General features: G+C 37.6%; 1 pseudogene; it reads right to left on the reverse strand.

Moving 5' to 3' along the window:
- Nucleotides 1-6,351: 6,351 nt before the first annotated feature.
- On the reverse strand, nt 6,352-23,079 carry LOC141812157 (uncharacterized; annotated as a pseudogene).
- Between the last annotated feature and the right edge of the window lie 1,872 nt (nt 23,080-24,951).

A 24,951-nucleotide genomic window follows, 5' to 3' on the forward strand; every position in this document is an offset into this window, starting at 1 on the left:
TCTCAAAATCTTTTTTAATTTATTTTTAATATAAAATTTTAATTATATTTTAACCATCTATGGAGGACTGGGAGCCCCCTCTTAACGGTTCCAATGGACCATATTGGTATGGTCCCTAACGGATCCAACTCACTCCTTAACGGGGAGTCTCTTTTTGTATCCGATGGAATCTGTATATATTTTTATAACGGTACGATATTATACATTTTGGATTCACACCCTCATGATTTTATTTTTGAATTTTACTTAAAAGTAAATGAGATATTTTTTCATTTTATAATCTCAGGATCTTTTTCATGTATTTTTAATGTGGGACTTTGATTGTATTTAAATAAGAGTTATCTTTCTCCCCCAAATTCCTTCCTTCAAAACACTTGCCTTTCTAAGTAAACAAGAGAGCTTGTTTTTTCCCTCTTAATAAACATGCCAAAAGATTTAAATGATTAAATCTAATAAATAAGTTTTTATATATATATATATATATATATATATATATATATATATATATATATATATATATAATTTTTATATGTTTCACGTAACATCCACGATAGAAGATTTTGGGCCGGGTGCTTGGAGAAATAAGAATAGTGCCATTTTATAATTAATTTTTATGTTTTGTTTATTTTTTTATTTATAGTTCATTTAGGATTTTGTCTTTAATATTTAGGGGTTAGATTATAGTATTAAATATAAAAAAAAATTTAGAATGAAAAAAAATTGATTGTTAACTGGATGTGCAGGATAAATAGTGCGGAATAACAATCTGACACACTATGTGAGCATTTAAGTTTTTTTATTTTAAATTTATTTTATACTTAATACTTATAACTCGACTCCTAAACTTATATATATATAATCTTAAATGACTTAATTGTAAGAAAAAAATTAAAAATTAAAATAATTATAAAATGATTATTCTTATTTTAAGCCCTCGAAAATGATTTGGACATCTGAAATCTTGCATATATATATACACACACGTTGCACAATATATAGTGAATAATATTTATGAATTATATTTATCAATAAAATTTTTTATAAAATTTATAAATAATAAAGAAACTTTGAAATTAAGATAATTAAAAATTTTAAATAATTAAATAAATTGAAATTAAAAGTATGATAATATCTACATGAATTAAATTTAAATTAAGCTCAATCTTATATAAAAAAGTTAAAATTAAATTTGAACAACTATTTTAATTTAATTATTTTATCAAATAAATTTGATCAATATAAAATTTAATTCAATTATTCATAAAATTTATCTCTGAGATTACGATACAAGTCATCTATACTTTCATGGTTAATCCGATATTCACATATCATTCTTAATTACGATGGATTGTAAATTAATTTTTAATTATTTTAAAAAATTAAATAACTAAATTATATATAAAAAAAATCTTAAACCTTAACCTATGGTATGAGTATAATTCACATGGAAAAGCCGGTCCATAACGGTCTTCCCGAACCGGAATGGTTCAACTTTCAGTTTGGAAACTGACAGCAAGGCCTCTATTTCTCGGACACGATACATATTTTCTCCACCCTACAAGCACGCCACGTGCACTCGCTTACCTTTAATCTGAAAGACCGACGTGGACCTTGATTGACCCAACACAGCGAGGGAACCTAGCTTGGACACCGTCACTTTGACAGTCCAACGGGAGTTGCCCACGTGGTGCGCGATAGAGATAATCTCGTGGGGCCGGCGGGAACCTGAGTGGTCGAAGCTGTATTCTGTCCGAGGGCATGCAGTAGGATATTTGAGGCCGAATCAAACGGCGGGGGCAAAAGCGTAAATAACCTCCGCTGCTGCCCGCTCCGCGTCATAACAGACAAGGGCAGAAAACGGCATGAGCAGAGGCGAAAGGAAACCCGCAGGCCGTAGCAGTCGTTTCAACCTCTCTTCCTCCTTCTCGTTCCTTCCTTCTCTCTCTCTTGCTTCCTTCCGCCGCCTCCCTCAACCGCCAAGCGCCGCCGATGTCCGACGAGGCTCAGGTATGACTTTAATACAGCTAAATCGGAAGAGAAAGCACCCACCTTTCGCCCGAGTTTGTTTTGTTTTGTTTTGTTTTGTTTTGTTTCTTCCTCTTTGGTTGCCCTCCGCGATGTCGGTTTTGTGATGGTTTCGATTGATCGTTTGCTACGATTGTGGTTCTTTCTTATTACGCTTGTGTTTTGCGGGGGTTCAGCAGAGAATGACGGCGCTGAAGAGGGCTTACGCGGACATTATCTTAAACACAACGAAGGAGTCGGCGACTCGGATTCTAGGCTCGGAGCGGAGGGCGCTCCAGCTGCAGCAGAACCTGTCGCTAGTTAAGGAAGAGTCGTTGGCGATGCTTCTTCGTCTGAAGGCGATCATGGAGGCAAAGGTGCCGCCTTTATCTTATCCTAGTTTTCTGGCAAGATCTCTCTTATTTGGATTTCATTTCTAGATGCACAAGGTTTTCTGTGATGCGATTTCTAGGTCAAAATTGGCTCATTATTTTTGGCCATTAGGGCCTGAGTTTTCTCTTGCCACTTCCAACAAATGTTTGTTTTTCGAATTGTAAGAAAAGATGCTAACATGATGTTCTTGTTACGCTCGTGATGTAAACCCTTCTTTTACTAACTGTTTCCTCTAACGCTAGTTGCCTTATCAAGTTCTTAACCAGTTGAATATGTGTTTGTTCCCTACATATGTTTTTCAAAGTGTTTTATTAGCTTTTGTTGCCAAATATTACTTATCTTCCATATTGTTGTGGTTTGCTCAAGTCTATTAAGAGTTAGACGGTTATGAATGATACTTAGAATCTGCAAAGTTTAGTCAGAACCTAAATTTTAAGTACTCAGATGTCATCAACTTATAATGTTACAGTGATCAAGAAAGATCAGTCCTTTATAGTCCCTGCAACCACAAATAGGCCAAGTAATCATTGAGACATTTAATTGGCCAAAATTACTTTGGTCATTTATTGTATAAACAACAAGATGACAATTGTAGCAGTTTGCATCAACATAAATACATAATATGAGCCTATATAAGAGAGTATTCAGTATCAAAATTTAGTCACAATATGCAAGTCTATTTGTTCTAGAGGTAGCTCAATTGACAATGTTATGTTGTGCCAAAACAGGTCAGTATAATTCTTGATCACAAAGGCAATTTACATCCTCGTAAGCCTACTCGTTAAGCTAAACTGACAGCTAGTGTTAAAATCATACTAAAAAAGACAACTATAAAACCTGATCACCGTAGAAACTTACCTCTACAAAATCATACCAAACTGTTCAATGCCTGAATTTGATCAAACTTTCAGTCAAGTTATTCCCAGAAACAGCTTGACTGATAATATCATGTGCTAAAGTTGAACCAAATAGACCTGTATAGAACATAAACACTCTAGCATTGCTGAAATTTCATCGAATATGACTGAGAGTTTTATATGCCAAAATGCATGTATATATATCAACGAAACAATTTACAATCACAAAGAATAGGCATGTTAAACTGTAAAGGAAGCTGAAAATTGCTTCCGATACATCACCATTCTTATCAGGACGCTATTTCATTTCACGGACTTAAGAAGGAATAAAAATCAAAAATTATATTTACCTTTAAAAAATGGTTTGAGATTTAAACACAAACTACACCACATACCAATTTATGATCTCATTGCTGGGCAAGACTAATGAATGATTGTGAATTGATATAATGAGACATTCAATCTTCAGATGCTATACAAATAAATAATATGATGAGCACACATAAAAAGAGAAGATCTTCATGCGAAAACTTATGAAATTTTGCATCTCATGGGTGTAAGATCATTATATTTCTTTTATTTATATCATTTCCGTTTAGTTGGTTGCCTCCAAACTCTCAAGTTGGAGGTGTTTTAGGACGATACATAAGTAGAGAGGGATATTTTGATGCCTAGGATAGGTTATACTCGAGGTGTTGATTTCCATGTTAATCATATATTATAGTGTTGAAATGATGGCAATTGCATGTTTTCATGCTTGTGTTGTTAGAATTTGGTGTTGTTTGGATTTAAATGGATTTGAATCTAAGTTTGTTGGCTGTCATTTGATACTTTACGGTGATGTTGTTATTTAAGTATTAATAGTTACTGTGGTGTTATAATGTGTACCTTAGATGATGGATTGTGTTATAAGCAACCCAATCTAATATTATGTTCAAAAGACCTTAGAGGATATTAAAGGAGCATGTTAGGTACGCAAGGTTTAATGAAGCTATCGAGCTAGAGATGAACCAATCAAGACAAACATACCCATTTGGCTAAATGATTCGACTAAGTCGTCCATAGTAATCGAGTTGAGAAGACTAATCGAGGTAGGTGGAGAGTTGGCAAGTTTTGCAAGACGAATTGTTCAGCCAGAATAGGTGGGGTGATCAGGTGGGTCAAGTCGATCAAAGAGGTCAAGGGAGTAGAGTACAAAGATAGACTAATCAGGTTAGAACCAATTGAGTCGGAGGGTTTATGCAAGTTGGTTGGCTAGACAATGTATTTTGTTGAGGAATATATTTCTTGTTCATCACATAAAACACTCCTACAAATCAAACATAGGAATCAAATAAAATATCATCCAAAGTAAAGAGTAGGTTTTTCTTATTTTATTCATTGTGAATTCTATTTCTAAGGAATAACTATTCTATTCCTCATCAATTTCATTCTATGGGTGGCTCAATTTGCTTGACCCGCTTGACAATCCGTCCAATTCGCACAACCCACTTGACTCAATCAATATGTCGTACAACTCACCACTCAATTAGTTTGTCTAGTTCGATTAGTTTGTCTTTCAGAATCAGTTCAATTGACTCAAATAGTTGAACTCGATTAGTTTATCCTACGGAACCTTTCATCTAGCGTAATGAGTTAAACCAAACACCCCCGCGATCCTTAACCCACCTATCATGCCCCATGACCCAACTTGATCGTTTATCCCAATTGAATCATTCAACCCAAACAAACAATTAAACCTACTTAACCCCATCGATCCACTAATTCATTCCAACCCAATCAATTCGTCCAATCCTGCCAGTTCGACCAATCTACCAAACCCAACCAACTACCTATTATGTCGAGTCCAACCTACTTGTTGGATCTATTTGGAATACTCGCTCACTCTGTTGAACCCAACTTATTCTTGGGAATTCATAGGCAGTAAAGTAATTATTCTTAGAAATCAATAGGATTGGAATTAAATGAGAATGATTTATTCCTTCCATAACTCCATTTTAATGTTTATATGAATAGTTTAGGTGAAATGACCTATTCTAGAAATAGCCTATTCTATTTTACCCATTCTACAACTTACAAGATGAAACGTTTACACCCTATCAAATATAATCCTATTTATCATCTCAAATCCAAAGTAGAAATTAAGAAACAAATATGAATTGCACAAGCAAGACAAATCGAGTTTATTGAACAAGTCCAACAAATTATATGAATCAGGTGGGATATGAATCATGTTGTGGCCCACGGTTCTAATACACGGACAGAAGCATGGAGCTCTACAACGATGGGTTGATCGTGGAGGTCGACTGTCAATGGCCTCAACGTGAGTACTTTCCAGATTTACCCTGGTGGCCAGTGGAAAATTTCTATGAGGCCAGATCGATCACTTCTAGGATTAGCCAGTTCAAAGAACTAGAAACCTCGATTACTAAAAAAAATTAATCAGGTGGGATATGGGATAGTGGCATAGGCAAACCAATTGGGTCAAGCCATCAAGAGGGCAAACCAATTGGGCGCATACCAATTGGGCCGAGCCATCAAGGGGGGCAAGCAAACTAGTTGGGTAGAGCCATCAAGGGGCCAAAATGAATGGATCAGCTAAATGAGCAATAATAGATGGATGGACAAGGAAAATAAGTAGGCCATGCAGTTTGGGCAGATAGAACAGACTAGCAAGATAAATCAAGAATTAGATTGAACAAATCAAATAAACTGGATGAATCAAACAAGTCAAAAGGATAAGGTGAATTGGTTGTTGGGTGAATAGGAGCCTAAAGAATTGGATTGGCAAATTGGATTAACCAAGTATATCAGAATCAAATTGACTGAACAAACCAAAAATAAATTTGAATCATTCCACTTATCATATCATTCAACTAATGCAACCAACCAAAGGAACAAAATCACAATTCTAGACTATTTTCATTCACATCCTCATTCCATTCTCTTCCATCCACAAATCAAACAAGGCCTATGGGTGCCAAAAACTTCAAACTGAAACAATCTGACCCACAAGTATAGCATCATTGAAGAGAAGAAGACCAATTTGGTACACTTGAATCTTTCTAATACAACAAGTTCAATATGTATAAGTAGGAAAAAGAAAGACCAAATCAAATTCATTCTGCATTTCATGTTCATAACTTTGAATATTTGGTATAGAAACATGAAAATTATTTAAGGCAATGAAATTATTTAAGGCATTTCTATCAGTTGGATAACATTGAAACAACTGATCATTTCCACTCCCTGAAATTATTTAAGGCAATGAAGTACCTCTGGTGCTGCTTGAACCAACAATGTCATTTTCTGTTGTTCCTCTAGAACCGGGTTCTGGTTCTGATTCACAATTTCCAGCACTAAAATTATCATCTAAAGTTGCAGATTTTTCTGGGGATGAACCATTTTCTTGGCACCAGAAGAAGGGCATCTCTGTTCATCTTCTCTCATCCTAACAGCATAATCATTAATGTTGAAGCCCACTTGGTTATTTCCTCCAAATGCACAGTCTAATTCATCCATATTGAAGAATTCTTCCATGATCATTTTGGAGTTGTCATCATCTGGGTATACGAACTTTACTTTTCTATAGGTCTTTGGTTCGAGCAAGTGTTTTGCAACCTGTGAAAAAACATAGATTAAGTACGCCAACTAATATGGACCTCAATTCAATGATAAGGTTGCATGAGAACCAATATATTCTGCAAATTGGCACTTGTATAAAAAGAATAATACTAGATGTGTTGATTCTGAGAGTAGTTTCTAGCTTGTAATTTAATCTTTACAGAAACATAATAGGAATTCCTTTTTCAAAATAAATTAATGAATATTAGAAGATCTTAAACAAAAAGAAGGGTAGAGAAGCAGATTATAGAGAATTAATCTTCACATATACCTAAAAAACAGTATGATACTAAAAACTGAACAAAATTGATATAAATGCTAAGACTAAAAAGATTTATCTAAATTTATAAAGCATCTCAATACTAGAAAAGCCAATCTGGAAAAGTCTTGCAGGAAGTTGCTGGATGTGTCCTTGTGTCTTTAAAGATAAAAGGGGTTTTAAGAATATCCATGAGATTGAGTAGGCAACAATAGCATCTTTTTTCCTTGATGAAAAAGAAAGGAGAGAAGTTATGATTTACCAAGAGCAAAGAATCATGTAATTTATGAAATATGCATGTTGCTTGCACAAGGTTAGCTCATCCTCTATGGTCAGAACTGCAACAGCAGATCCACATGGTATACTTAAATTTGGAAGTATGGACAAGGATAAGCATTAGCAAATGAAAATAAACTTTGTTCTGGGATTCAGACACTGGTTTTGTGATGCAGAGCCATAACAAAATAATTTCATGAAAAAGTAACAAGATCAAATGTTCAGATATAAAATTTGTAAAAGGAGGATGCATACATTCCAGAAAGGTTCAAAGAACTTTGGTGGGTTGTAAAGTATGGCTAAGCCCAATCTTTCAGGGTAATGATTTTGCAAAACATCAGCTGTTGCTTTGGTTGTCCTGATTGATATATTTGACAGGTCGAATCCTTTGAAATCAATGAGCCACACCATTTGCTCCTGATCAGATGGAAGATTCAATATGGCATTCTCCATACAGTATACCAAGTATCTAATCTTTCCCTTGATTGACTTTGAGTTCTACAGAATGAAAATGAAGATGCAGAAAGTTAGGCACAGCCTGCAAATTTGTCCTACCAACTGCAAATTTTACTTCATGAAACATCAACTTGGCAGGGAATCTTGAGTGAAGAACAGTCTTAGTATATTCAAACCTCACATCGAGGTCTTATGACAAGAATGCTCCTTCCTAATTTGTCCGAGAAACTTGTTCTGTAAATTTTTCCAGTTTCGGCTTCACAGGCTATTTCATCCTAAAAATAATTAAGAAGAAATAGCAATAGTAAATGAGTTCAACAACACAAATAAGGGCATATACAAAAAAACTTACCATAACTGACTTCCATTGATACATAAAAGAACATTTAGAGGTATAGTATAACCAATAAAATTTGATTTGGTATAGACATTCTCTCAGTAGCTTGAGATTATTTTCAAAATAACATGATAGAAACTTTCTGTTTAATTCTGTTCCTTTTCTTTTTCAACCTGTTAACAGCTCCTAAGCCAATGTCTTACATCTTGCTTCATAAACAAGGATGAATACTTCCATTCCTTTTAATTTGAAAAAAAAATGAAACTTGACAAAGCATAAAGATATATGTGACGTGATTTCCAATGGAATTTCTCCTGGAAATGGCATTTGAGAAATCTCAAGGATAGGCTCTACATGGTCAAATTTACATAGGAACCTGTATAACATACTGAACCTTAACAAATTTCAAGGAAATTTCAAATCCACTCATAATAAATATCTTTCCAAAATATTCTGAGATGGGAACTTCAGAAAACAAAATTATGTTTAAAAATACAACAAAAGGAAAAAGAGCAAGAGCAAAGACTTTGCTCACCCAATGAATTTTTTCTGGTTCATATTCAAGTCGCCACTTCAAGGTCTCTTTTAACATTTTAGTTGCTTTTTGAACATTCCAGTTTCTTGCTGTTAAATATCTTGCAATTGATGCATCAGAAGCATAACGAAGTAACTTAGCTGGCAGTGAACCCAGTGATGCTCTTACCTCATTTATCTGGAATGGGTACAGAAAAACATGCATAATAGGATTTGGGGGGGGAAACTTATACTCATGATACTTATCACCCCTGCAACTTAAATTAGCAGACAAGTAAAAATGTACAGTTGTTGTCCAACAGAAATACCTTTGCCATTTGTTTTTCAGAAAAAGATTGCTTTTCTGAAAAATTCATGCCAGAATCAACATATCTCATCGCTCGTCGTATATTTCCTGAGAATTGCAATTAGACAGAAGAAAAAACTGTCAGACAAGTAAACTAACTACAAAATAAATAGAAGTTCAATGCAAGATGTTCCTAGTTGGTCAAATCGCATAGCAATACAACTACTTCAATTTGCCAGTATATAGTATATTCAAGTGGCAGAAAGAGAAACAAGCAGATGTCATAGTTTCCTAATACCGATGCTTTGATGCTACACAGGTCATAAAAGTTTCTAGGTTAGGCCCACAGAAACTACTACCACTTCATGGAAAAAGACTTCTCAATATATATATATATATATATCCCCCTTAAACTTGATGGCAAGGCTAGGCATAAGGATTGGGGCACTACTCCTTTGATCCAACCTATTGGGCATGTGCGCAAGGTAAGCCAAGCAGTGACAAGAATTGTGGCACACGTAGGGCTGTCCAAATACAAGTCGAGCAGGAGGGGACTTGGATTGTAGCGAATAGATGAGAGGATTGGATGTTTTGGATCCAAGCATTTAGCCAAGCAAACTTGCAAAACATGCGAGCGATGGCATGCAGTGGACACATGCAATGCAGCACGACGGATGGAGCAACAAGGAGGTTGTTTGCCTAAGCCGCAATGTTGGCCTTGGGCAAAGCACAAAGAGTGCAGGTTGACCTTTGGCATGGTGCCAAACAACAAAATGATGCGGGCAAACAATTTTGTACGTGTGGGAAAGGTAGTTAGCAAAATTGTCATGTAACCGCGAAGTCAACCGCCACCTATGCATTATAAGTAGGCAAGGTTGGGCAGTGACAAAGGGAGAGTGAGTGAATCTGTCATGTTTCAGTTTGTAATCCTTTATTATGTTGTGAATAATAGAGGTTGGAAATTTTCCTATACATTGTGTGTTGCTTGCTTGTGGCTTTCGTTGGTCATTTATGGGAGGCATTTGTGGTGCATTAGTTGGTTGAATCAAGTGCAAAACTTGGTGATCGTGCAGGAATATTTCTAAGGTAGAGAAATTTGACCCTGTGACAACTAATATCAGAGCATAGAAAGATGTTTGTAGTTAACCACGAGATTAGAGAACAAATTGTGAAGGTTAAAGCCTTAATCGGTTTTGTCCTTTAAGGAGAAGATTACAATTTGATTGCAAAATTTGTCGATTCGGAGGCTACTATGGATCAAATTCGGGAGTCTCTGATAGAGGAAATGGCTCAGATTCATAAGAATAATGATGATTTGCACTTCGAATTGGTTATTCTGTGAAGAGGTGGCTTCTAATGTAGGAAGAGGGGTTGATCGTCCAATGGTAAGAGTTCTGAAACCAAAATCTTTTGGAGGCATACGGAGTACCAAAGAACTTGAAAATTTATTGTAGGAGTTCTTCTCTGCTGCTACAGTATCTGAAACTGAGAAAGTGATAATTTTCAACATGTACCTTGTTGGTGATGCAAACTTATAGTGGAGGACACGCATGGTGGATGATGTCAATACTGGTCGATAAAAATTGACACTTGGGATCAGTTGAAAAAGGAAATAAAGGATCATTTCCTTCCAAGCAACACTTTATAGATTCCATAAGATGGGTTGAAATGTATCAAACTGAAGGATTTTATGAGGGATTATGTTAGAATTTAGTTCTGTGACGTTGGGCATTCAAAATATATTTGAAGAGCACAAGTTGTATAATTTCCTTTATGATTTGCACCCTTGGGCACAGATAGAACTCTCGGACATAAGGATTGGAGCACTGCTCCTTTGATCAGCCTATTGGACATATGTAGAGCCGTCAATTTGAGTTGGTCTGTCAGGTTGGCCCACTCCGCCAAAGAATTTAAGCTGATTGAGTTGAAATTTTATCAACCATTTTAAAACAGATATGGCCCACTCCGCCAAAGAATTTAAGCTGATTGAGTTGAAATTTTATCAACCATTTTAAAACAGATATAGCGGGCCAACCCGCCTACGCCCACCCGCATGAGTTAGCCTGTGGCGGGCTCTAGTTGGCCTACGGGTTGAGAATTTTTTTTTCAAAATTTAAAGTAGAAAACTCAATAGCCTCATCGGTTTGACCCGTCTAAACCGCAACCTAAACTTAAAATTTTCAACCTATATATATATATATATATATATATATATATATATATATATATATATATATATTTGATAGGCTCATGGATTGACCCTCCTAACGCGCAACTCGGCTTGGGTTGGTTGGATTATGGATATCCCAACTGGCCAGGATGGTGGGTTGCCCCACCCCGCCCCGCCATATGACGGGTTTTTGGTGGGTCGGCCTGTCCCACCGCAGGTTAGCCAGTTTAATAGCACTAGGCATGTAGGCAAGGTGTAAAATACCGGAAAATAAAAGGTAATTTGTAAATAATTGAACAAATTTGGTTTGGTTCGTTGTGGAGGAGATTTTGTTAGAACGGAAGCCATGAGAAGTTCCATTTTGTGAAGACAAATAGAACAAAATTGGTTTGGATCGAATCGGAGTTCGTTTGATTAGTGAACCAAGCGAACCAAGATCAAACCGGTTTGCTACAGTAAAGATCCGAGTTGAACCCGGTTTGAGCCCAATCCTTAATGGGTTAGGTTTGACCGTTTCTCTCCGGATTTAATCCTCGTGTTGCACGAGAGAGCTCGCGCGACCCTGCCTTCGCCCGCAATTGCATCTGCCGAAAGGGGGATTGTGATTTCGCTGCACAATCCTGTGTTTGCCGGCAGTAATCTCGCGAGGAGAGCAAGGCGGAGCACCGGCGATCAGAAGCTTCGATGCCGGAGGGGGTTTGGCTTCCGTTGGGAGACGATTGGAGGTCGGCAGCGGTGGTTCAATCGGTGTGGGTAGGAGGTAGAATCGATCGGTAAGTGGGAATCTGAGTTGGGTTGTGTTGTGCTTGGCTTTCTGAGTTGAGTCTCATTAGGTTTCCTTGAATCTCCTCAGATTTCCGATCGCCTCTTCACAGCGCGGATCCGGAATTGGTTTCTAATCGGCAGCAACTTTGATCAAGAAATCAGAGCTTAGACCAGGGCTTCCTAGGGCACGGTTGGATCGGATCTAAGGTAAGTTTTGACTCTGGCTAATCTTGTTGGTGATGAGTTCTGGATTTGATTGGAAGTTTTTGACTGTTAGGATTAGGTACTGTTTGATCGATAATTTGGTTTTGGGTTGGTTCTGTTTGTGAGCAGAAGAAGAATTGAAGTGGCTTCTACGGCTTGGATCAAAGGAAGAATCGAAACTAGCTCGATCTAAGGTAAGATTTCCTTGTTGATTTCAATCAGATCTATATTGATAGTTTGATGTTGTCCGGTTGAGTAACTATGTTGGATCTATTAGGTTTCTGTTGGAATGTTGTTGCTGGTGTTGATTTGAATTGTTGATGTTGGAATTGTTGAATCCGGTTGTAACAAATGGAATTATAGATTCCATTGGTTTAATTGGGTGTTTGATGTTAAGTTGATCCGGTTATAGTTGTTAGGGTTAATGTTGAAATTTAATTAGGGATTATGGTTTTGATTAGTCTATTAGGGTGAATTGTTGTAAGTGTTAACATGAACTCAATTAGTTGATTAGGTTATAGGTTAAGGTTGTGTTGGATCAGTTAAATGGTAATTGATCCTTAACTTGAATTTAAAACTAACTTGTATCAAGTTGACTTGATCAGTTGGTTTAGATTCGGTTGAAGATCAATTGGAATAAGATTAACTCGTGTTTAATTAGCATGAATTAAGTGGATGGGTTGGATTTAATTACGGTTAGCTTAGATCCGGATGTGACCGTTGGTACAGATCTGGTTGGTTGGGTTAGATTAACCTTAGAATCGGCTAGGGTTTTCTTTGATGGAATTAATTGAATATCGTATTTAGTGGGTTGTGTTTTGTCATTTGCAGGACCGTGATTTGTGATCTTATTGTACGGAGGATTGTTCTTGTGAGGGTTCTTATATCGACGTGCGTTACATCAGGTGGGTACTCCTGTACTTGGTCAACACAGGTCTTCTTTTCATAGTGCATGGTTATCTTGTTATTAATTATCCAGTTATTATCCTGTTGCTATCCTATTGGTATTCGTTGCTGGATTCGTTGCTTGACACTTATTGTTGACCTTTAATATGATCTGATATCATCCTGTTGATACTTTTGTTACCTATGTGTGTTATTTAGTTGATATCTCTTGATACTTGTTGATTAATACATGCTGGTTAACCTTTGATATGATCTGATATTATCCTATTGATACTCTTGTCACCTATGTGTGTTATCTAGTTGATACTTTTTGATATTCGTTGATTGATACATGCCTGTTGACCTTGATTGATTATCCATTGATAGTACAGTCTTCAATTGGTATCGTTGATCTATGATGACCCCTCTTGATACATGTTGATTATGCTGATTAGTTGTAACCATTACATGTTGAGATGATTATCATAACATCTACATGCTAGAAGTAGGTGTTGTTGCTTGTTGTTGTTACCTCTCACTACCTGTATGGATGAGAGTATTATAGCACTGCCTGTGTGGGTGTGATCATTATATCATTATAGCACTGCCTGTGTGGGTGCGATCATTATATCATTATAGCACTGCCTGTGTGGTACACACTGCCTGTGTGGGTGCGACGCACTGCTGTGTGGGTGCGATCACTTTTAGCACTGCCTGTGTGGGTGCTACGCATTGCCTGTGAGGGTGCAATCATTAAAGCACTGCTTGTATGGGTGCTAGCATGCATTTGCTGTTGTATTATACTGCATTGTTGTTTGCAGCATCATTGTGTGTGACTGTTGCACTTATATAATATATGATGTTGCAATGTTTTGATGTATGACTGTTGCATTGTATAACATGACATGCATTGCATATATTCGCATGATTCCTATACCTGTTACACAGTATTGATCTTTCTTGATTATCTCAGTTGATATATCATGTTCTATTACCATGATTCTTGTTACCTGTTGATTAGTATCTACCTTTCCTTATTTATCCACGGTAGAGACTGTATATCTTCTGTATTTCTGTTATTATTACTCCTGCTGATATTTAACTTTACATGCACTTCTTTCCTGTACCCACTGAGTATCTGATGCTCACTACCCAGACCCTGTGGTTTGTCTTGTTTCCTCCCCAGGTAGCAAATAGGAGAATTTTACTTGGAGCTTGGAGATCTGGCCGGCTGTATCCATCTCACTTCAGAGGATTTTTGTATGTTATAGTTGGTACGAATTTTGTTATATTCAATATGGTTGTATTTGTGGTTTGTTGGATTTTTGTGAGTATCGGAGTTTTAGACTTATACTGATAGTTGTGTGTTTTGCATAGATTGGTATTTCTGCTGTGTGGATTTGTTGTAGTTATCTGTTCTAGTTTTATATGCATGTACTGTGTAGTAGTTGTGGCCGTGTGGGCCTTATATTTTATCTGTTGTGTATATGTGATGTGTGTTGAAGGACGTGTAGTCCTTATTGCGGCCATGTAGGCCTGTTTGTATATGTATGTATTCAAGAAAGGTCATCGTTACAGGGGAGATGCTGCCGAAATTTTTCGGACGACCTCACGGGACGTAACACAAGGCATGCCAAGTAGCAATAAGAATTATAGCAACGTGTCGGACCATCCGAATACAAGTCGAGCAGAAGATAGACATGGATTGTAGCAAACAAATGTGAGAATTGGATAGGCTAAATCTAAACATTTAATCAAGCAAACTTGCAGGAAATGCGAACGATGACATACTGTGGATGCATGCAATGCAGCACGATGGATAGAGTTGTGATAACGTGTATGTCGTGCTACGGTATCAAAGTACCCCTATTCTAATGCAGTATAAGACAATTCGAATCGTCTTTCGCGGAATGCAACGATGAATGCTAATCTCAAGAATAAGTTGTTTGTAAATGGGGGTTTGTTTTTGTATTGAATACATAGGACAACATGTAAACTAATGTAACTAGTGGAAATATAACTACACTAAACTACAAATACGAAAGAGATAAAGACAAATGTAAAGTAATAACTAAGTACCACAAATGATGGCGCCTGTCCTAATCGGGTTGAGTGCTTGTCAATGGAGATTCCGACGATGGAGATGTGGGATGACGGCGCCTCTCCGAATCGGGTTGTGTGCTTCTAGAGATGGATAAGAAGCTCCGATAGATGAGGTGGAGTTGTCGACTAGTAGCGCCTTTCCCAATCGGGTTAAGTGTTTGTGGATGGAGAAGAAGCTCCAGTGGTGGCATGAAAAAGATGAGATGGTGATGATGTTCTGTTACATGAGAAAACTCTCGGCTTAAGGGGGCTATGTGACCTGCCTTAGAAGCGAAATGGTTGCTCCTTGTTGAACCCGTGATGCTTCAAGTGAACCAGCCTCCTTTCTCCAAGTGAAGCGAACCAAGCTAAACCAGCTTCAAAGAGTGCTTTCGATAAAGTTGCAGTACGGGACATGACTAGGTTGTGTCAGGGGACACGGTCAGGCCGTGTTCCCTGTTGGTCAACTTAAGGGAGGAACATCAAAAGACACGGTTAGGTCGTGTTCCTTGCTAGAAATGCTTTTGGGCATGGTTGATGCTCTCTTTTGCTTCCCTACAAGATCACATTCATATTTTAAGAAACAATATCATAAATGTAGATAAAATGCTATGAAACTTGAAATAGACCCTTTGCTTGTACAACATGATATGAATCAACATTTAACCATATGAAAGGATTAAAACATTAAGTATGAACGCAAAACAATATGTCAAAATGTTGCTTATCAAGCAGCAAGCGAATGTTTTGCCTAAGTTGCCATGCTAGGCTTGGGCAAAGTACAAGGCGAGCAAACTGACCTTTGGCATGGTGCCAAAACAACAAAATGATGTGGACAAACAATTTTGCATATATGAGAAAGTAAAATTGTCAAGCCAACTACCGCCTATGCATTATAAATAAGCAAGATTGGACAATGGCAAGGGGAGAGTGAGCAAATTTGTCATGTTCCACTTTATAATCCTTTATTAATATTGTGAAAAATAGAGATTGGGAATTTTCTTGCACATTGTAGGTTGCTTGCTTGTGACTTTTGTTGGTCATTTGTGGGAGGCATTCTTGTGAGCATTTATGGTGTATTAGTTAGCTGAATCAAGTGCAAGACTTAGTGACCGCACAAGAACATTTCTAAGGCAGAAATTTGACCCTATGAAACTAGTATCAAAGCATAAAAAGATGCATGTAGTCAACCACGAAATCAAAGAACGAATTAGATTACAATCTGATTGCAAAGATTGCCAATTTGAAGGTTATTATGGATCAAATTTGGGCGTCTCTGATACAGGAATTGACTCAGATTCATAAGGATAATGATGGCTTATAAGTGTTGCTCTTATACCAATAGTCACATGGTCAAATTTCTACCTTCGAAATGTTCCTACGCGGCCACCAAGTCCCGCACTTGATTCAGCCAACTAATGCACCACAATTGCACAAGAGAATGTCTCCCACAATATAACCAATGAAACCCACAAGCAAGCAACATATAATGTATAGGAAAATTCCCAACTTCAACTATTCATAATAATAACAAAAGATTACAAAGTGGAACATGATAGATTCGCTCACCCTCCCTCTTTTGCCGCTGCCAACCTTGCTTATTTATAATGCATAGGCAACAGTTGTCTTGTTAGTTACATAGCAATTTTACCAACTACCTTTCCCACATCTACAAAATTGTTTGCCCACATCATTTTGCTACTTTGGCACCATGTCAATGTTAGCCTGCACACCTAATGCTTTGCGCAAGTCCGGCACCTCAACTTAGGTGAAACAACCCCCTTGCTGCTCCATCCATCGTGCTGCATTGCATGCACCCACCACATATCATGGCTTGCATTCCCTACAAGTCTGTTTGGTTAAATGCTCGGACCCAACACATCCCATCCTCACATCTATTCATTACAATCCAAGTTTACTTACCTCCTGCTCGACTTGTGTTTGGATAGCCCTATGTGCTACCACAATTCATCACTACTTGGCATGCCCTGCTCACATTCCCAATAGGTTGCATCAAAGGAGCAGCGCCCTAATCCTTATGCCCAACCTTGCTATCAAGTTTAAGGGGCTAACAAACCACTCCCACCAGAAGAACTTGACGTCCTTGTCGAACATTTCTGCGTGTAGGCCTCTTGCTCCTGCATAACCCTACTGACCTTGCTACAAGTATCTTTGTGTACCTCGACAGGTAATCGCAATAACAAGGTTTCATGTTTCGCAAACTCCCTTGAACTGCTAACAACAAAATCAGGCATCTCAACTTACATGTCAGGTTCAATCTTGATTAAAGTAGCCAAATGAGATATTTCACCACTCTTTAACCCCTTTTCAAGTGATACCGCAGATATATATCTTTCGCTTATCCTAAGCCTTCCGATAAGGGTACACGCAATAAACAAAACAAGGATTTAACTCCTGCATCACCATTACTCTGTCCAAGTGAAACATAAGTATTGTCTTCCTCAAGAAATCAATACCGAGAATGAGTTGAATAACCATTATATTTGTCTTCCCAACCCAAGTGCCAACAGCAATAGGGACATTATAAGTCATACCCAAAACAGTCTGCGTCTTTGCATTCATTGATTTGATATAACTTAAGCATTTGCTCATTGACAGCCCATATGATTGCACAAGTTTGGATAACACGAAGGTATGAGTGGCCCCCATGTCAACCATTGCATGAACAATTTTCCCATTCTTTTCCACAACAATGTGCAAGAGTAGAGAATGTGTTCGCACCATGTCCTCTGAGATATTGGTTAGCAATTCAACACGTTCAATATCAAAAATTGGATTCAACAAATGGAAAGGATAAACAAAAGCAACAACTTCCTGTTTGGGCATCTAGTGTTCTCCTTTATCAAGAGAGCATTTACTGTCTCTCACTTTAGACAATCCCTTGCCAAGTGAGGCCCATTGCATAAAAAACAACCTTGGTTCTTCAAGTTGTTCTTTCCTTAGAAAGCAGCGTGATCATTCCCGCCTTTCCCATATTGTTCTTCCATTCCCCTTCCTTATCCTTTCAATTGTTTATGGATTTGGAAGACGAGGAAGTGTCCAGACTATCTTTGTTTACATGAAAATCAACCAAGGCATCAACAACAACAATTGCACTAGGAAGATCATATTCTGCCTTCGAAGTTCTATATGTGCCCAAGGCTATAAACCATATAGGAAATTATACAAATTGTCCTCCTCAGACATTTTGAATGTCCAATATCAAAGAACTAAATTCTTTGACATGGTCCCTCATAGAACCATTTTGTTTGAGATGTTTCAACCGGTCTGGTGCAATTAACGAAGTGTTGCCTGAAAGGAATCGATCCTTTGATTTCCTTCTTCAACTGATCCCAAGTGTTAATTTTTCCCCAACTAGAATTGGCATCAACCACAAATGCACGTTCTCCACCATAACTTCGTATCTCCAACAAGGTACATGTTGAAAATTATCACTTTCTCAGTTTTAGGCACTCTAGCAGCTGAGAAATACTGCTTCATATCCCATAAGAAATTTTCAAGTTCCTTGGCACTCCGTGTGCCTCCAAAAGATTTTAGTTCTAGAACTCTTACAACTGGACAATCAACCCCTCTTTTGTATTAGAAGCAACCGCTCTTCGCAGAATGACCAATATCTTCTTTATCCTTATGAATCTGAGTCATTTCCTCCATTAGAGACCCCTGAATTTGATCCATAGTAGCCTCCAAATTGACAATCTTTGCAATCAGATTGTAATCATCTTTCTCCCTCAAGACAAAACTGATTAAGGCTTCAACATTCGCAAATCATTTTCTGATCTCATGGTCAACTGCAGGCAACTTTCTATGTTCTGATACCAGTTGTCACAAGGTCAATTTCTACCTTAGAAATGTTCCTATGCGGCAACCAAGTCCCACACTTGATTCAGCCCACTAATGCACCACAAGTGCAGATAAAAATACCTCCCACAATATGACGAACAAAAGTCACAAGCAAGCAAGACACAATGTATAGGAAAATTCTCAACCGCTATTATTCACAACAATAATAAAAGACTACAAAGTGGAAATGACAAAATCGCTCACACTCCCTTTGCCATTGCCCAACCTTACATATTTATAATGCATAGGTGGCGATTGGTTTGACGGTTACATGGTAGTTTTGCTAACTATTTTTCTCACATGTATAAAACCGTTTGCCCGCATCATTTTGTAATTTTGGCACCATGCCAAAGGTCAGCTTGCATACCTTGTGCTTTTGCCCAAGCCTGACACCACAACATAGGCGAAACAACCCCCTTGCTGCTCCATCTATCGTGCTACATTGCATGTGCCCACCGTATGCCATAGCTCATATTCCCTGCATGTCTACTTAGCTAAATGCTCGGACCTAGCACATCCAATTCTCGCACCTATTTGTCACAATCCAAGTCTACCTCTTGCTTGACTTGTGCTTGGACAGCCCTACACACCACAACTTTTGTTGTTGCTTGCCATGCCCTGCTCGCAAGATCAAAGGAGCAATGCCCCAAAATCCAACTCGTACAAGAGGCAAACTTAGATTATGGCGAACAGATGTAAGGATTGGATATGCTAGCTCCCAGCATTTAGCCAAGCAGACATACAAGGAATGTAAGCGATGGCATGCGGTGGGTGCATGCAATGTAGCACAACGAATGGAGCAATAAGGGGGTTGTTCCGCCTATATCGTGGTGTCAGGCTTGGCTAATGCACAAGGCGTGCAGGTTGACCTTTAACATGGTGCCAAAACACCAAAATGATGTGAGCAAACAATTTTGTACATGTAAAAAAGGCAGTTAGCAAAACTAGCATGTAACTATCAAGCTAATCGCCGCCTATGCATTATAAATAGGCAAGGGAGTGTGAGCAAATCTATCATATTTCACTTTGTAATCCTTTGTTTCTATTGTGAATAATAGAGGTTGGGAACTTTTCTATAAATTGTGTGTTGCTTGCTTGTGACTTTTGTTGGTTATATTATGGGAGACATTCTCTTATGCATATGTGGTGCATTAATGGGCCACATTAAATGTTGAACTTGGTGGTCGCGCAGGAATATTGCTAAGACAAAAATTGACCCTGTGACAGATGCTTGTTAGCCCCTTAAAATTAATGGCAAGGCTAGGTATAAGCATAGGGGTGTTGCTCCTTTGATCCAACCTATTGGGTATATGCACAAGGTATGCCAAGCAGCCACAAGAATTGTGGCAGCATGCAAGGTTGTCCAAATACAAGGCAAATTTGGATTATGGAGAACAGATGCGAGGATCGGATATGCTAGGTTCAAGCATTTAGTCAAGTAGATTTGCAAGAAATGCAAGCAATGGCATGTGGTGGGCGCATGCAATGCAACACCATGGATGAAGCAGCAAGGGGGTTATTTCGCCTAAGTCATGGAGTCGGGTTTGGGCAAAGCATAATGCATGCAGGCTTACCTTTGACATGGTACCAAAACAACAAAATGATGTGGGCAAATAGTTGTATACATGTGGGAAAGATAGTTAAAAAAATTGTTATGTAACTGTCAAGCCAACTGCTGCCTATGCATTATAAGTAGGCAAGGTTACGCAGTGGCAAAGGGAGAGTGAGCGAATCTGTCATATTCCACTTTGTAATCCTTTGTTATTGTTGTAAATAATAGAGGTTGGGAGTTTTCCTGTATATTGTGTGTTACTTGCTTGTGACTTTTGCTGGTCATTTGTGGGAGGCATTCTTGTGAGCATTTCTAGTGCATTAGTTGGTTGAATCAAGTGCAAGACTTGGTGGCCGCGCAAGAACATTTCCAAGGAAGAAATTTGACTCTGCAACAACTAGTATCAAAGCATAGAAAGATGCCAACAATCAACCACGAGATCAGAGAACGAATTGTGAACGTTGAAGCCTTAATCGGTTTTGTCCCTAAGGGAGAAAATGATTACAATCTGATTGCAAAGATTGCTAATTTGGAGGCTACTATGGATCAAATTAGGGAGAAATGGCTCAGATTCGTAAAGATAATGATGATATGCGCTTTGAATTGGTCATTATGCAAAGAGCGGTGGCTTCTAATGCAAAAAGAGGGGTTGATTGTCTAGTGGTAAAAGTTCCAGAACTAAAATCTTTTAGAGACAAACGGAGTGCCAAGGAACTTGAAAATTTCTTGTGGGATATGAAGCAGTACTTCTCGCCTGCTAGAGTGTCTGAAACTGAGAAAGTGATAATTTCTATCATGTACCTTGTTAGTGATGTGAAGTTATGGTAGAGAAAGCACATAGTGGATGAAGCCAATCCGGATCGGGAAAAAATTGACACTTGGGATTGGTTGAAGAAGGAAATGAAAGATCAATTCCTTCCAAGCAACGAGATGGGTTGAAACGTCTCAAATAGAATGGTTTTGTGAGGGACTATGTAAAAGAATTTAGTTCTTTGATGTTGGGCATTCAAAATATATCTCAGGAGGACATGTTGTATAATTTATTGCAAGATTATGTTTCCTTGGATCCTTCTACAAGCTATCAATAGCTTTTTCCAAGACATTCTAGATAATATTTTAGCATAAGTATGCAACATATATTTGGTTAAAGATACCTCCATTCCATTGACGAATTACGATGTAACCTATATCACAATGACAACACACCAGTATTTATTCATGCATTTAAGCAAAATACTTCACAAAATCCTTATTATCAATTGTGTCCTTCTTTACGTTTCATAATGTATATCCTTAAAAATGAATCATCAAAGCAAGTTTGCAAGGTTTTCAATGTGTTCGATTTTGCTATTGACCTTCAAAGTGAAAAATATTTATTGACTTACCCAACAGGCACTCAATTGATTGATAACTAAGATGCTCAATTGATCACAATAAACTGTTACAATAATGAATGGTCAATTGTTGAAAATTTAATGGAAGCAATATTTGTGACAAGGTTCAAAATCTCAAGTCATGTTGAAGTTTCAGTCTTTATCTAGAATTATATTGTTTTGGTATCATGATGAAGGTTTGATATATGATGTCAGTGACGGATTGGAAGTTAAAGAAGGAAAGAGATGAAACATAGGAAGGAGAATGATACATTTCGACTATTTCGCTCGGCACAGTATGAGATTTCAAACTTAAGTCAGTAGTCAAAACACTATTGCCAAATAACAAATTTGAGCTAGTCTCAACAACAGTTGATGATGTGGCCTACTAATATTGTGCTAGATTAGTTGTGTAGCACTGCCCAAGTTGGTGAGATGGGTCAGATTTTAGGGGTCGGAATACCAAAGAAGGTTAATATATTCGAGCATGTTGTAAATTGACCTCCCATTAGTTGAATACCAATAATTTGCACTAACTCATATGCAATATGACTGTCTTCTCCATAAATCACATAAACTAACAAACAAGTTCCATCAAGATCGAGAAGATACACTGTTAAATAGAAGGATGAACCAGCTATTATCTTCCTTGATTGCAATAATTCCATCTCGCAGCATAGGAAAGTGGAACTGGGATTTTTAATTTGACAAACCTGCTGTCATTTTTACTCTAGACAAGCCACTGCTATTCAAGAAGGAAAAAAAGGAGCAAAGACCTAATGCTGGCTACTGCCACCATGGCAGATAACAAACTACAACAAACACATGAAGTTGAAAAGGTTTCCTTCAAACCAAATGGTGATTCAAGTCGCTGAAATGTGCCATAATGATCAACTACACCCACTAATTCCAAGACAAACGCATCCGAGATCATAACATTCCATACTACAGAAAGTTAAAGGCATCGAGTGCACTAGAAAGAACCAAGAACAATAAGCGCTGAGAGAAATCGGCAGCGAGAGGGAACGAGGCGGACTTACCTTCCTAAGGATCCAGAGACGGAAGGCGAAAGCGATGGACGGAGAGATGGATCGCCGGCGAGAATAGAGTCAAGCGATGCGGAAATAGACACTGCCGTCGCCCCTGGAAATGACTGGGGGAGCATCGCTATATCACACGGGATTTTTTGTGCTCCACCCATCGGCAGGCGAACGTCTGTTTCACGTGCGTGGACAGCCACAACTTGTGGGCAAATTCATGGATTATTATTACTCATTTGTCCCTGGTTTCCATAAATTTACAACTCTGAGCTGAAGCTTAAATTCAATGAAGCCGTCCCCGGAGCAATGGTGCAACGGTAAGATATTCGAGTTGTAATTCAGGGACCCGCAGTTCGATCCCCAGCTACAGCGTATTTGCAAGAATTTTCCTCCAAATGGGGAACGCAATCAAAGGATGCTGGGCATCTGGATTGGCCGCCGTATGTGCATCCCGATTTACCCTGGTGGTCGGTGGGAAACTTCTGTGGGACCGGGCCGACCACCCCCAGAGATGTGGCTACTGGGATTATCATTTTTTAAATTCAATGACGCCGTCCCAGCTATGGTGCGCGGTAGGACATCCAGGTATCCACGATTCGATCCTCAGCTATGGCATATTTGCAAGAATTTTCCTCCAAATGGGGATCACAATCAAAGGATGCTGGACATCTGGGTTGGTCGCTGCGTGCGTTTCCCGATTTATCTTAGTGACCGGTAGGAAACTTCCGTAGGGCCGGACCTCCAAATGGGAATTGCAATCAAAGGATGTTGGGCATCTGGGTTGGTCGCTGCGTGTACTTCCCGATTTACCCTAGTGACCGATGAGAAATTTCGATGGGACTGAATCGATCACCCTCAAAGATTGAGTCAATACAACTAACTGGGATTACCATTTTTTAAAATTCAATGACGCCCCTTATTTATCATCTTCTTTAAAATAATCATCATCATTTTTTTTTAAATTCTGAAAGTACCTTTATTTTAATAATATTACAGAAATATTTAATTAGTTACTATAATATATATAACTAAATTAAAATAAATCAATTTAATTTAATTAAAATTATCAATGTAATTAAAATTATAAAAAATAATTAAAATAATTACAACTTTATTAAAATAACTTTCACACTGACAGCTATAGTGAAAATTGTTATAATACTATTAAAATTATTTTACTTAAATCTAAATAATTTTGATTAAGTTAGAATAATTATTAATTATCTCTAAAATAAAAATATGTTAAAGTGCTGTTTTGAAATTTTTCAAAAAAGAAGTATCTTTTCACAAAATTAATAATCTTTTTCGCCCCCGATAGGAGAATACTAATTGTGGGGTGGGTCCCACCAGGGTTCGGCACCCGGAAGAAGAGGTTTAAAAAAGGCGTAATTTGTTTAGCTAAAACGTTGGGTAAGATTAAAATACTCATTGTCGGTTGGCCCACTTTAATAATTGCAATTAATAAACATGTTATTTTTGTTTTTCTATTTTTTAATTTTAATTGGTTAAATATTCAAATTTTCAATTAAGCCTAACAACTCATCTTTTCAATTACGACTATATGCACATGGCCTTTATATAAGTGTCTTTTCATGATTGATCCTTTCTATGATTATGATAACAAACATCTTATATAAGGCAAAAATATCATCCTTATATTTTACTTGTATTTTATATTCATCATTATAAAAATCAAAATTTTCTATGTTAATCTAGGTATACTATTATCTAAGTGAACATACAATTCTAGTATAATGATATGACTCTCCTAGTCAATAATGTGCATGTCAAACTCTCTAAGTGTATTAAATTTAACCTCAAGAATAGGCTTAGTAAATATATTGGCAAGCTTTGATCTTGATTTGACATAATCAAGAATAATATCACCTATCACTATATGATCCCTACTAAAGTAATGTTTCACCTTGATATGCTTGATCCATGCATCAAATTTTTAATTAAATTAATGGTGCTATATCGTCACACAAGACTT

Source organism: Curcuma longa, chromosome 18, assembly GCF_044706935.1.
Source record: "Curcuma longa cultivar G26 ecotype Majalengka, Jawa Barat chromosome 18, ITB_CL_G26_1.1, whole genome shotgun sequence".
In the NCBI taxonomy this organism is placed as follows: domain Eukaryota; kingdom Viridiplantae; phylum Streptophyta; class Magnoliopsida; order Zingiberales; family Zingiberaceae; genus Curcuma; species Curcuma longa.